Source organism: Corythoichthys intestinalis, chromosome 14, assembly GCF_030265065.1.
Source record: "Corythoichthys intestinalis isolate RoL2023-P3 chromosome 14, ASM3026506v1, whole genome shotgun sequence".
NCBI lineage: Eukaryota > Metazoa > Chordata > Actinopteri > Syngnathiformes > Syngnathidae > Corythoichthys > Corythoichthys intestinalis.
The window spans coordinates 51,143,650-51,158,317 of NC_080408.1; the positions used below are offsets into that span (position 1 = coordinate 51,143,650).

The 14,668-nt window shown below is 39.4% G+C and overlaps 1 protein-coding gene and 1 long non-coding RNA gene across 2 annotated transcripts in view; both read left to right on the forward strand.

Annotated features, from left to right (window-relative positions):
• LOC130929421 (bile salt-activated lipase-like) overlaps positions 1–14,668 on the forward strand; it is a 50,893-nt gene that overhangs the window by 11,818 nt on the left and 24,407 nt on the right. The window lies entirely within an intron of this gene.
• On the forward strand, positions 199–14,662 carry LOC130929599 (uncharacterized). The gene is made up of 3 exons (XR_009066926.1): positions 199–12,204; positions 12,639–12,671; positions 14,505–14,662. It is a non-coding gene; the product is annotated as an uncharacterized LOC130929599 (long non-coding RNA).

Below are 14,668 nucleotides of genomic sequence, written 5' to 3' on the forward strand. Positions count from 1 at the left end.
ATATATAATATTAAATAACTAGTGTAATTAGTGCAGTCATGGATTACAGTAAGCAGGCCAGTGGTGTTTCGATATATATTTTTTATATTATGTACAGTGGGGAGAACAAGTATTTGATACACTGCCAATGGGTTTTCCCGTTGGCAGTGTATCAAATACTTGTTCTCCCCACTGTATATATAGGATATATGTATATATTTTCCCTAAGTGGGAGCTTCCATGATCCTAATAAATTTAATAATAATTAAAAAATATATATATAATTATATTAATTATTTTATTAAATAAAAATGCGCGTTAATACGACGCACATAAAGGAAACTTCCATTTAAAAAATTGTTAGAGAGTTGTATGGACTTACAATCCGCTAGCTTGTTGTTTCTTGTTGTCTTCGAAAATTATACTTGGGTGACAGCGCTTCAAGTGTTCGTTTATAGCCGACGTGCTACCGTGGTATGCGAGCTCAGCTTAGCAAAGAGTACATACGCACAGTGGCATCCTCCATATTTTCCTTGAAATAATTCCAGGCTCTGGTTATTCTGGTCCGCTTTTTTGTCTTTATGCCGCTTTCACGTGTAACCATCTCTGCCCTTTTTGGAAATTGGCGGTGTTTTCAACTCCTCACCGGCGATTCACTTGGCTCGTTGTCGTCGGTTCATCTGCGTATGTCCGATTTCCTCCTTGGGAAGGCGGCAGCGTGCATAAAAACACCGAGAGGCGTCGGATGGCTTTTTAAGGATACTTTTATTGACCAAAACAAAAACGTGGGGGATGAAGCCACTCAACTCGGCGCTAGCCGCGCACTTTTCCAACTCGCCGATTTCGCTCCCTGTCTCTCGCTCGCCCACTTTCTTCCTCTTCGCTCAATCTGACAACGCCGGTCACATTGAAATAACACCCTTGGGGGTGCCAGTAACAACCACTTGTATCGCGAGCACCTGCCATTCTAAACTTTATCTGCATGTAATTTTTTTTAACCCGTCATTACCCGTCCGCGGTATGTTTTGCCCGTCGACGCATTTACGTCATCGATGACGTCGACAACGTCGACTAGTCGGGACAGCTCTTATATATATATACATATGCAGACAGACAGACAGACAGACAAGATAGATAGATAGATGGATAAATATACAGTGAGGAGCAGAAGTGTTTGCAAGTTCACCCACTTAGAAATTAGGTAGATGTTTGAAATCTCAATCATAGATGAGTTTCCACTCATAGAGACATAATCTAAAAAATAAATCCAGAAATCACATGATTTTTTAAAAAATCATTTATTTGTAATTTACTGGGGTTCCTACGTATTTGTACCCCAGAGAATCAGCACTAATTATGACACTCAAAGAGATGTCAGTGTACCTTTAAAAAAGTCCATCTTAACCCATGAGTAACCACCCACCACCCGTTTGAGCTCAATATTCCCACCTGTACAACCCACAGTCAGTCATTATCCAACTGCTACCATGGGTAAGACCAGAGAGCTTTCAAAAGAGAAGGCTATGGAGCAATTGGAAAGCAGTTTGGAGAAAATAAATCAACAGTTGCAATAATTGTTACAAAGTGGAAAAGGCTAAACCTGACTGATAATCTACCTTGGACTGGGGCTCCATGTAAAATCTCTCCTCGTGGGGCATCACTCATAAAGAAAAAAGTGAGGGCTCTGCCGAGAACTACAAGGCAGGAGCTGGTCAATGACCTAAAACGAGCTGGATGCACAGTTTCAAAGGCTATTGTCAGTAGAACACTATGGGGCAATGGTTTAAAATCATGCATTGCTCAGAAGGTTCCCCTGTTGAAGCCAGGACATGTGAAGACCCGTCTGAAGTTTGCCAGGGACCATCTGAATGATGTAAAAGGTTCATGGGAGAAAGTCATGTGGTCAGATCAGTTCAAAATAGAACTTTTTGGTGCAAACTTTACTTGTCTTGAGTGAAGGAAAAAGAAAGATGAGTACAATCCCAAGAACACCATCCCCACTGTGAAGTATGGGGGTGGAAACCTCATGTTTTATGGCAAATGGGACAGGATGACTGTTAGGGATAGGAATTTATACGATTTTTACGATTCCGATTCCATTATCGATATTGCTCAATGATTCAATTCTTTTTCGATTCTCTTATCGATTGTAATTTGGGGAAAAAGAAGAACAAACATTTTGATTGGCATCTAGTTTGTTTAATTAGAAGTCACAACCTTACAAACTCACACTGTAAAAAATTGCTGTAAATTTACGGCCAATTTTGTACACTAAAATACCGTTTTTATGTTAAACAGTTTATTATGTAGTTAGCAATGCATTGTGGGTAGTTAGCAATGCATTGTGGGTAGTTAGCAATGCATTGTGGGTTACCAACATTAAAGCAACAAGACAAATGCTGTAAACGGTATGTTAATGTTTCAATTACATGACACTACCGTATTTTTTGGAAACTGAGTTTTGACTGGAAATTTGGAGCATTGTGGCAATATAGACTATGTTTTTTGCCAATTTAAATTAAAATAACTAGACACCGCAAATAATTTGCCAACAAATCCTGGAGGACCTAATTACCCATAATTTGGATGTTGGAGACTCTTCAGAGGATGACTTTAGATGAAATTTGCTGCTACTCATTGCTTGTTGTTCAACTCATATTGGGATTTATGTATACCAATTTATAAACAGTAAGTTAATTAAGTCTTACTCATATTACCTAAAACGTTTTATATCAAACTAAAGTTCTGAGAATGCTGGATAGCGATATATAATATTGATGTTAATTCCTCTGGAGTGCCAGTAGAGGGCAGTTTTTGATTGTTTTGCAAAAGATGCAGCTGAGAGAATTTTTGGGGGAAATAAATAAAAGTGTCTCATATGTATCCAACAGTGGAGTTATAATACGATACAATTAATTTTTAATTATTTCTCTATTTATATTTATATTTATTATGTTTATGTTTTGATTGTTAGTAGTTTTAAATTTTGATGTTGCAAATGTTAGCTAAATGCATTAGCGTTAGCTGTACCGGATGATGTATGGGTGTTGAACCTCAGACTACAACACAATCACATCGACGCAAACACCAGACTGGATGTTTGGTTGGCCTATACGCTATATTATTATATTATTTGACGTCACCTCAATTCTATTCTACTCATATGTTATGTTTCTTGTTGTATCCCTACTCTGATCTAAACTGGCCCTTCTCCAAAAATTGTAGCATTCCATCACCCTGTAGGCTGATTTATGCTTCTGCGTAGTGGTGACGGCAGATCTACGCCATAAACGCGGACCCGATTACGACCCTACGCCATAGCCTGATGTGCACCTCTAAAAAGTCCTGACTACACATCACATCAATGCGCGTGACGTGAACGTCGAAGGACTGTGATTGGTCTGCTCAGAACATTGTTTCCGGTTCAGCACAACAACAACACAATTTTCAAACATTCGCAAACGACTTCTGTGTCGCCTACGCTTCAACATTTGTATTGACAACATTTGTTGTTTAATATTAATTAGCTGCAGCTGCAAATGCACACGTTCCATCTCCATTGCCATTGCTGTCAATGACCGGTGGAAAATTAAAGGAATTTGACAAGAGTCCCCCAAAACCATTCAAAGACAAAGCCACACCAATCTAGTGGTATGGCGGTGAATTACTGTGGAAACGTCACTGGCTGTGACAAACTTTGTCCCCACGTCACACATGTGACCAATGTTTACATTTGGAGTAAATTAGACAGGTGCTTTTTTGCTTCAATTTTTTTTACAAACTCTTACGTCTTCATATTGAAGAACAACATGGTCAATTATTTTTCAACCATTGTAAACTCAAACCCTGATAAACATCAACAAAAAAGCATTGAGCAGACAACCAGGGCGTGAACTGGAAAATCACCGGCATGCAAGCACTATGGAAACGATGCATAGCTGGAAGAGATTGGCCAATCAACCCATAAGCAACCCAGAGCTATAAAAGCAGGAAAGGAAGATGGCACCCTGGTTTGGCTATTGAAACTTGCAGTCCTGTTCAGCTGGAGACGTTGGCAAAAGGTAACCAGAGAGGCAGCCGGTAAGCAGCAGAATTAAAAGATGAAATGTGCCAGCAGCGGCCATTACCACATGGCTTGACTCACCGGTGGAAATGTTTGGACAATTGTAGTATATATTTTAGAGGTAATTTGGGATTTGAGAATTGAGACACTGGTTTAATATTGACATTGACATTTAATGTATTCTAGCTTTCACTTTTTGTTATTGTGTTAATTAAAACAATGTAATTTAATGAATTTATCCTTTTATGGTATAAAAGTATAAATATTTAAAAATGAGAGATTTAAACACTAATTTGAAATTAGTTATTGACTGTGTGCAATTTAAAGAGTTAATTGACTGTTCTAAAATAGTTGTAGTTTAAGTGCTAGAGATTCAATGTTAATGTTGAATTGTTTAGTCAAATGCAACTGTTGACATTTTCTTTTTGTATTTATTGAAAGTTTTCACCTAATGGAGAAAGGTTTCCACATTGCTCAAATAAAAAATAAAAGAAAGGCACGGCCTCCCAAAGTCGGTATCAGTTTGTCAACGATCCAGCACACTCCTGCTCGTCGTTTGTCCTTGACCGATCACCACTTCTGACCCAGCCTGTCCTGCTTGACCCGATTACGCCAGATCTCCGGCCTGACCTACACGACCCGACTGCACCATCTATCTAGTTCCTGTCAGTTTTCACTGCCTGCCAACACGATGAAACAAAACCTGTTCTGTTTCGAACCTGACATCCGCATTTCTTTCTGTACTAGACGGAAATATATGCATTCATGGACTGTAAAGTCATTTTCCCAGATAATACTGTTAAAACACAGTATATCGTTAAAAATGCAGCATACTGCAGCTCCTCAGTTGCCTGCTCTTTACTGTGAATTCTTGTGATACAGGAATATACAGTTTTTCCTGGATTACAGACAAATATTTTTACATTACCAAAACTGTAAAATAACAGTCTGTTAATAGCAATCCTGCTGACGGACTTTTACTGTGTTTTCTATAAATACAGGAATCAACAGTTTTATACCAAGACTGTAAAATAACAGTCTGGTGATGGCAATCCTGCTGACGGACTTTTATTGTTTTTTCTATAAATACAGGAATCAAGTTTTTCTGGATTACTGTGAAACATTTTTACATTTACATTTTTACATTACCAAGACTGTAGAAGAACAGTATATAAATGGCAACCCTGCTGCCAGCTCTTTACCGTTATTTTACGCTGAAATTTTTTACAGTGCACGACTCACAAAGTCAAAAGAGGACCAAAGCCTTGATGCTAACTGTGGCAATGCGGAACTGGCAAATACACAAGAATGTGTAACATTTTACTGTAACATTCTTGTAATAAAAATAAAAAAAACTTTTTAAAAGGACATTTGAGCTAATAGCACTCAAAAATATTAAAGATAATACTGTCAAACAAAAAAGAACAGTGGGTAGAGCAATTGTGCAAAATTAACAATTCTTTTGCAGAAAAATAAGCATGTCTCCTTTTTCAGGAAGGATATGTGCTCTTTCTGGACTTACTTACGGTGTCTCCAACAGGGGAGAACACCCTCTTAGATGGGGTGGAGGAAGCCTGCACACACAGAAAATGTTCAGCTAGTCCAGACAGCAGGGGCAGAGTAACTCGTTTTTTTCCACCACCATAGTGTGGCCCTATCCTTGGAGGGGATGGAGGGCATGCTACAACTGGGTCTCCTGATCCACTATCAAGGGGCTCCAATTTTTCCAAATAATTTCAGCTCGCTCTCCTCTTCTTTAAAGAGTTCCTCCAAGGCTGTCCTTTTCTGCTTTACTGGTGGTGCTAGTGCCTGAAATTAAATCAACATGAAGCAAATATACAGTATATGGGCATCACAAAAATTTGTTAGTTAACCATACAAAGTCTTCATCTACTTCTTCCTCCTCTCCATCTTCAGAGCGTTCCCTTTGCGTCTCTCCTTGCTCCGGGAGCTTGAGAGGTGATATAAACAAAATACAAAATTAACTTTTAATATAGAGCCATGAATGAAAGGTCTCACTCTCACAATGTAATAAAATGCAATCAAAAGACATAGGCAAATTCAAATACCTCATCGGTTGCTGCCACTGTGTTTGCAGTGATTGCTGCTTCCCAGATACTGCTTCACCATTATTCACTTTGGATTTAAATCAGGGGTCCATGCTGGTTGCCTCCTCCAGGAATCTCTGGATATCAGTTCCCTTAAATTTCAAAAGGGAGAACAGGAGAAAGGGGGACAGGGTGACATTATCTGAATTATTTACTGCTCTTATTTCATTTAAGAGAAATAATGTACCTGGTAGCGTTTGGAAAGATAATTCCAGATGTTCTCCTTGACGCTCCTTGTGAAGGTGTTTCTATTTAAATACAACTTTTGCCATGTGGGACCTCTTCTTCCAAACAATGACTGCATGAATTTGTGCTGCCCAGTTGGAAATAGTGCAATTGTACAGCTTCTGTGCTCCCAGGTGAAACGTATGAGCAAAACATGGCATATTTCACAATTTGCAGCATTTTGATAGCTACATCCATGTTAGCTGCATTGTCAACAGTAGCCGCCACAACCTTTTCCCTGACACCATATTCCTCGAGGATGTCATTGATCTCCTCCGCTACAGCTGAGCCTGTCTGAGCTTGGTACACGGCTTTGGTTTTAAGCGCCTTTTCCTTAGCCTGGCCATTGCTGACTGGTCACAAAAAAGGTTACAAGGTCATAAAAAGGTCATAGAAAATGTTACTGGTGTTTTTTTTTTTTTTCCAATACACTGACAAAGTGCAGAGTAACTGTGAGGTAATGATCTTGACTAAAACTTGTCCATCCATCAGCAGTGATGGCTGCCTTTGACACTTGTTTCAGCTCAGTGATCAGATTTCCCTTTTCGACAGCATACCATGCAGGGATCAATGGGTTCGCTAAGCTTTCTCTTTTTGGGGCATTGTATTTTGGATTGAGAATCTTGGTCATCTCCCTAGGAAATATAATGAAAAATAATGAGTGAAACATCTTGTTAACTTGGATATCCTCCAGTTGTGCTAAGTCATATTGTCAAAATTGAATATTTCCTCCACAATTGAGTACATTCACCTACCGAAATTCAAGGGCATCTACTATAGCAAATGGATGCAAGCCCTTAACAACAAACTTAGTGACTGCTCGGCAGTGTTGGGCACGTTACTTTAAAAAAGTAATTAGTTAAATTACTCACTACTTCTTCCAAAAAGTAACTGAGTTAGTAACTGAATTACTCTATAGTAAAAGTAACTAGTTATCAGGGAAAGTAACTATTTCCGTTACTTTAAAAAGAACTTGTTGTATGTCAAAGAATTTGAAATTTTCTGAGCAGTATTCGAGTCAGTGGAATAGAGAAGAACAGACAGGTAGTTGACTTGTTAGGTGCCTCAGCAGATTTGAATTGCTTACATAAATGCATAAATTACACATTACATGCAGGTTCTTTCCTTTAATTTCGACAAACTTGAAATAGTGTCTCCACCTCTTAAAGGACAATTTTTCTTCCGAATGCTCTGCCATCCCGACCCTGTGCATCTGATTTGCATGTGTGTGTTGGCCGCACGCGCTGTTCCGGTTTGCTTGTGAAATCACCGGCTCTGATTGGCTTACCACGACACATGACTCTAACCCACAGCCAATCACAATCACTTCCATCGCATCTCTCGAGGGGGTGCATTCAGGTAGGCTCGTTTCCCGACAATTCACATAACCTACAAAGCGTCTGCCGTCCTCAAGATGGAAGCAGAATTATTGCTAGCTGGCAGTGGGAGATGGGAATGAGGCTAGCATCAGGTGTAGCAAACACAGACACGTTACCAAACTTTGGAAAGCATTGTCTAATTGAATGAGCAGGGACAAACAGCTTGGAGTCAAAAGTACGTGCGCTATTCTCGAACCTGAACGCACCCCAAGTCTTGGATGACAAATCAACAGAGCAGAGAGTCGACTCGACACGGCTGGTAGTTTCTTCAATTTATTTAGAGTAAGTAACGCACCGCTTTTGACCGTCAGTAACGGTAACGGCGTTGTAACGGCGGAAAAAGTAATTAGTTAGATTACCCCGTTACTGAAAAAATAACTGCGTTACTCCCAACACTGCTGCTTGGCGACATTCATCTACCCTGGCCTGGGGCTTTTTACTTTTGCCTGCCTCGATGAAAGGAGAAGCGAGAGCAGGTAGTGAGCAGCAGGAGCGAGAGTTGTCAGCCTCTGAGCCAGCCAGGCTCACTCTCTGGTCACGGTCATCTTCAACATGAAATGCCGACGGCATTCGTTTAATAGCACAAAGATAGCGTTGCATCCTTCACAAAGAAACACCTAGGCAGTACTTACCAGAGTTTCCTTCCATAGTAAGCGCAGACGTGATCACACCTTGGCTACTGTAGCCGCTACTTCCGGGTTGCAATGCATAGGTCCGAAGCGTACAAAAACGTGACACTCATTTAAAATGATTGCATGCTTTGTACGCAAATGTTTCTGCATATCGGTCATATTCCCTCACGACGCAGTTATTTCTCTCCTTGCAATGACTGCAGGTCGCTTTGCTGCCATTTTTCCTCGTGAAGTGAAGCCACACTTTCGAGCGGTTCAACCTACGCAGTGCCATTGTTATGTTTACAGCTGCAATTCCCAATGCTAAACCAGCGTAACCTAATCACGTAGTAGTACTTGCTGAATCTAGCGTACGTGACATGCATAAGTTACGTGACGTAATTAGTGCTGGTTGGAATCGATAAGAGAATCGTTAAATAAACTGCCAAACAATTCCTTGGAATTGAAACACGCGGAACCGGTTCTTACAGGTTCTCGATTCCCATCCCGAACGACTGTACTGTATAAAGCAGAGGATGAATCACCATTCATGTACAGGATGAATGGTGAAATGCATCGTCAGATTTTGAGCCACAACCTCATTCCCTCAGTCAGAGACTTGAAGATGAGTCATGGCTGGATCTTCCAACATGACAATGAGAAAACCTGGTCAAGAACCACAGAAAGCGTCTGACCTCCATAATTGCAAAAAAAGTCTCCTGCACTAAATATTAGCACTGATTTTCTCAGGGGTAAAAATACTGATAAATCCAAGTAAATTACAAATAAATTATTGAAAAATCATACAATAAGTTCCGGATTTTTAAAAATGTTTTTTTAGATTATGTCTTTACGAGTGGAAATGAACCTATGATTGAAATTTCAGACCTTATCCTTTTTTCCAAGTGGGTGTAAAACACAAGGGGTGCAAATACTGCTGCTCCTCACTAATATACTGCAAATATATACAGTATATAGTGAATTCATTTTATTGCTGACACTGCGTTTCAGGGTCATCAACATGTTGTGCCCCCCATCCCCCCTTCCACAAATGTCAAACTCCACCTATGGTGACAAACAGTAACTATGAAGTATACCTAAAGGCTGGTTACAAACTGTATAAGTGCTGGCTGTCTCGATACCTGTTGCCTTTGGTTCGAGTTGAATCATGCTGTGCTGTAATTCCAAGATGTTCCTTGAATTGGATGTGGGGTTTTTAGCGGTTGACAGTGTTTTTGAGCCAGCGCAAAGTTTGCAACGCACGGAGATATTTTTTGTCATCTTTACTGGACAAAAATGTGAAGTAATGGCTTTATCTCCAGTGGGCAAATGCAGCCGTTTGTGGTATCTCTCCTGCCTCTTTCATTGTTTGCGTCCTGACGAGGTAGCCACAGTAGGCTATGTTGTTTTGGCCGCAGACTCTCAGCGCTCACACAGCATGGTAATGCATGTAACCCGTATTTTTCTGTCCTCCGATGAGAAAACGTGACATGTGATGTCACACCCAAACTCAAGAGCAAAATTTTGCATTAGAAATGCTCTCCGTAGATGTCTACAGTACATACGTTATGAGGCAATAACAAAATAGTAACGCACCAGACACTAAGGAAACTAACTTTAATCTGACTACTGGTTTTGAAAAATCATTGCTCGTTTCTACTAGTGACGGGAAAAGTCGTTCACCTGAGGAAACGAATCAATTCCGGTTCGTTCAGTAAAAAGATTTGTTCAAACAAATCGTTCAACGAATCGTTTGCCCTCCTCATCCCCCCCACCCACAACCGCCCAAATGAATCGTTCGGTCAGTGAACGGGAAGTGACGTTGCCAAACGAATCACCAAAAGACCGCTTAGCATATATAACTAAACAGGAAGGCTTGGTCCCTCCCCCTCTTCCACAGTACACAGGCTTTTCATTGGCCGCTCTCTTCGTAGATTAGAAGTGAGTAACAGACTGTGTTTTTCTTTCTTTTTTTTTCACTGCCTCGTCTCTGCAGCCCAGCCGCTGCAGCAATGAGAATTTCCGCGTCTATCATATTTCTATGGGATCAAAGCCATGGCTTGTGCTTGCTTCACTTTGATATAGGAAACGGTTAAACATTTCCCCTTTTTTTAAGCACAAACTTTTTCAATCACGCTAAATTACGTGTACGCTCCCTTCCGTATTCGTGGTTTAAATGCGTGTTTACGTGAGCTGGCTGCTCGTGAAAGCCATTTGATATACCACCAAATCATTTCGGCTGAAGAACAAATAAATGTGGAATTTAAATAAACTGTCTTCGGCTATTTTTTCCGGTTGAGTGAGATTTATTGCACACAAATAAGAAAATATAAAAAATATTAATAAATAATCAATATATTATGTATATTAATAAATATTAAATCAGCGTTATAAATAAAATGTATTATTATTATTATTATTATTATTATTATTTGGCTTCTCTGACACGAAAATAAATAAATAAAACAACACTCGAAAAAATATTACCTAAAAATCGTGTTGAAATGTCATTTTTGCACTGGTATTAATATATAAATAATCCCATCAACTCCACGCAGTCATCCCCTCCCGATCTCAGATCGCCAAATGCAGACGAAAAGAGAATCGTTTGCTCTTTACAATGTAACCATTCCACTCTCATTGGTATGTTAAGAAAATGGAGACATACATGTATATATACATCCTACGTCCCCGCGTTTAATTTTTGGACGCTTTAGTCGCACAGGATGGACTCAACGTTAATTAATTTGCGCCCCAACCCGACAAGCTGTGACACGGAAAAAAAAAAAACTCGGAAAAATATGTCATGAAACTACCGTTTCATAGCAAATCAGTATTATGGTGATCATACTAAATAGTAATTTTCCATAGGCACAGATTAGATAAATTTCGCTGCCATGAAGTCCAGCTAGTCTCTTGACAGCTTTCTCGCCCGCCCCCGCGACGTATCCATAGCTCAGCCTTATCGCCTTGTAGCTACTGGCGAAAGTTTTAACGTACTGTAAAGTGGATACAATGTCGTCATATGTGGTCTCGAGTCTGTCGAGAAAAGCACAGTAAACTTTGCTCACTGTGTTTATGTGGTGATTTTTGTGCATTTGAGTAGCATATGATAGGCTCAACATGAAAGAATATGTGATAAAGCCCTTTCCTTTCAGTCGTTAGCTCGTTCACTGCCGCAGCGCTGCTGCGTGACTGCCGGTGTAGGCTGACTATAAATTAGCGTAGCAGTCTAGCAGAACGAATCATCTAAGCATTCTCGGTAGGACGGAGAGTCAGTGAACGGGAAGTGACATAACTCAGTCTTGCCCCCTGCCTGCATGCTGGCTGCTTATTGGCCACACGTGGAAGTGAGTGACAGACGCCCTGATTCTGTTTCCGCTCCCTCCCCTGCCCGCGATGAGGCTGGCGTCTGATTGGTCGTGTGCTATGTCAGTAGACGCTGCCGCTTGCTCAACGCCCTCCCACGCAGATAATAAGGGACCCAACTTCATAGAACGAATCAGTGCAGAAGATGATTAGTTCGGTCTCGTTCACCCAAACAATTCGTTCAAAAAGAACGAATCGTTCACGACCGATACAACACTAGTTTCTACAATAATCAGATTACGCTCATTCAAGTTTTTGCTCCAGTATAGCAGTAATTATTTCAGCAAAACCTAACCTAAAATAAGGTTGCATGTCTTCCAATTAATTTTTTACTTTACACATTTCACCACAGTATACCTTGTATTCAACTGAAATAGTATTTCAGAAGCAAATTAAACCCTTTCATAAAAGCAAATTGATTTAATAACATTTTTTATTTTTTATGTACTTTGGATCTCTCCCTTCACCAGGTAAGCTCCCACACATCACACCTGTACTTTACCCTAGTATACCTATAGTGTTCACCTGAAAAATTAATGGTTTCAGGACACATCATTCATTCATAAGTCAATTATATACTTTAATATATTCAAGTCGATTTGATAACATTTCATCTCTTTTATTTACTTAGGCTCTCCCCCCACACCAACTAATGATAGAATGACTAATCATATGTCAATTATATAAATTCAAATTGATTTAATTTCATTTTATCTTTTAATTAGGATATCCCACTACAGCAGTTTACCCCCCACACATCACACCTGTACTTTACCCCACTATACCTATAATGATCACCTAAAATATTCATGGTTTCAGGACTAATCATTCTTTGATAAGTCAGTTATATACTTTAATATATTCAAGTTGATTTAATCACATTTTATCTCTTTTATTTACTTAGGAACTCCCCCCACACCAACTAATGGAACCTCAGGTGAGTGCCCACAACTCACACCTGTACTCTACACATTTTACCCCAGTATACCTATAGAATACACCTAAAATATTCAAGGTTTCGGGTAGATATCATTCAATCATAAGTCAATTAAAATGATATTAAATATATTTGAATTCATATATCTCTTACTTACTTAGGATTAGGGCTGGGCGATATGGCCTTAAACATGTATCACGATAAATTGAGCAGATTTATCTCGATAACGATAAATGACGATAAATTCGCCCAAGCGTACTGTTATATAATTTGAAAATCTGAATCAATGCATGAAATACAGATTAACTGTTTCTTGTTGATTTATTTACCAGCATTCAATTTCATATACTGTATTTAACAATTGTACATGCAGTCTAAACATTAAGTTTATAAAAATGTAATGTAAGCAATAAGAATTCAAGTATGAACATTTATAACAGCGTGTATGACTTGAACAATGTACATTATCAAAATCAATATGCCTGTGCAAACATGTCATTGTAACACAAATGACTTGCAGCTTGAACAGTACACTTCAAAAAGACAACTTGTTAATGGCTGCTGTGACATAATTATTAAATACAAGTGTTTACATTATGGTTTCAGGGTCCCCCCCAGTGCATTTTTTAATAAATGCACGCACAAATGAAACCCCAAACAAACAGAGAGAGACACACACACATTAAAGCTATATTGATCTTCTTCAAATGAAACGCTTAAGATTTTATGATAGCAATAATGACACAGAAATAAGCACATACAGAAAAATAGCTGGGGCCATTTCTCGGTCATTATAAGTTTCGCCGTTGGATTGTACTTTAAGCTGAATGCTTTACCATCACAAAAGCTATCAGAGGAATCACACACAGACAGATACAAAATAATGCCACATAGTAATTGCTAGATGCAGTCCGTGCCCAATCCACTCATTAAGTTCAGCCGTTTCGACAAGTTAGAGCCGCTATCCGACTACATCACGTTCATTTGTAGCGTTAGCCGCTAGCTAGCGCTAGCCTGGCTACCAGTAGAAAGCACTGAAAGCACCATCTCCGGAAATTGTGAGAACAGCAGGGAGGACAGCGGGTGAAAGCCCGTCTGGATGCCACTAAGAGTCTACTAAATGTCGGTTAAAAGTTTGGTGAACCTCTCTTAAGCCACACTCCATCACGTTTTGCTTGTAGCGTTAGCTGCTAGCGTTAGCTTACTGGGCTTTTGTTTGATTGGCTCCTTGATGATCACGTGACTCCCTACGTAAGCCCATTGGCGGTTTCTTAAAGGGGAATGAACATAGACGGACAACACAGAATCAAAGCGGGATGAAAAGACTATATTTTCTTGTTTTATTAATTTACCGAATTTACCGACATGGTCAAAATTACGTCGGTCATCGTTAAGAATTTCGGTGACGGTAAATTTTCGGTTTACCGCCCTGCTCTACTTAGGATCTCCCACTACACCAAATTAGCTCTCATACATCACACCTGTACTTTCCCCCAGTATACCTACAATGTTCACCTAAAATATTTATGGTTTCAGGACACATCATTCATTCATAAGTAGGGTTGGGCATCAAACATCGATGGGAACTGGTTCTATCACTCCGATATTCCTGGAATTGTTTGAATTTTTAAATTTCGATTTCATGTTTCGTTGCCTTGACTGCTGAGCGGGAAAAAAATGCCCAAGTTGAAAGACTGCTATGTATATACAAGTTAAAATTAGCCCTGTGAGAACTTCATATAATTTAAAAAATCATCAAAAAGTTAAGACGTTAATATAGACTATGCAATTTTTTTGACCTTGCCTTTTTTTTTTGACTCTGTCTCTTAAAAGAATCGGAAACGAGAATCGTTCGGAACCGGAATCGAAACGTGGAATCGAAATCGGAACTGGAATCGTTCAATTTCAAATGATGCCCAACCCAATTTATAAGTCAATTATATACTTTGATATATTCAAGTTGATTTAATCACATTTTGTCTCTTTTATTTACTTAG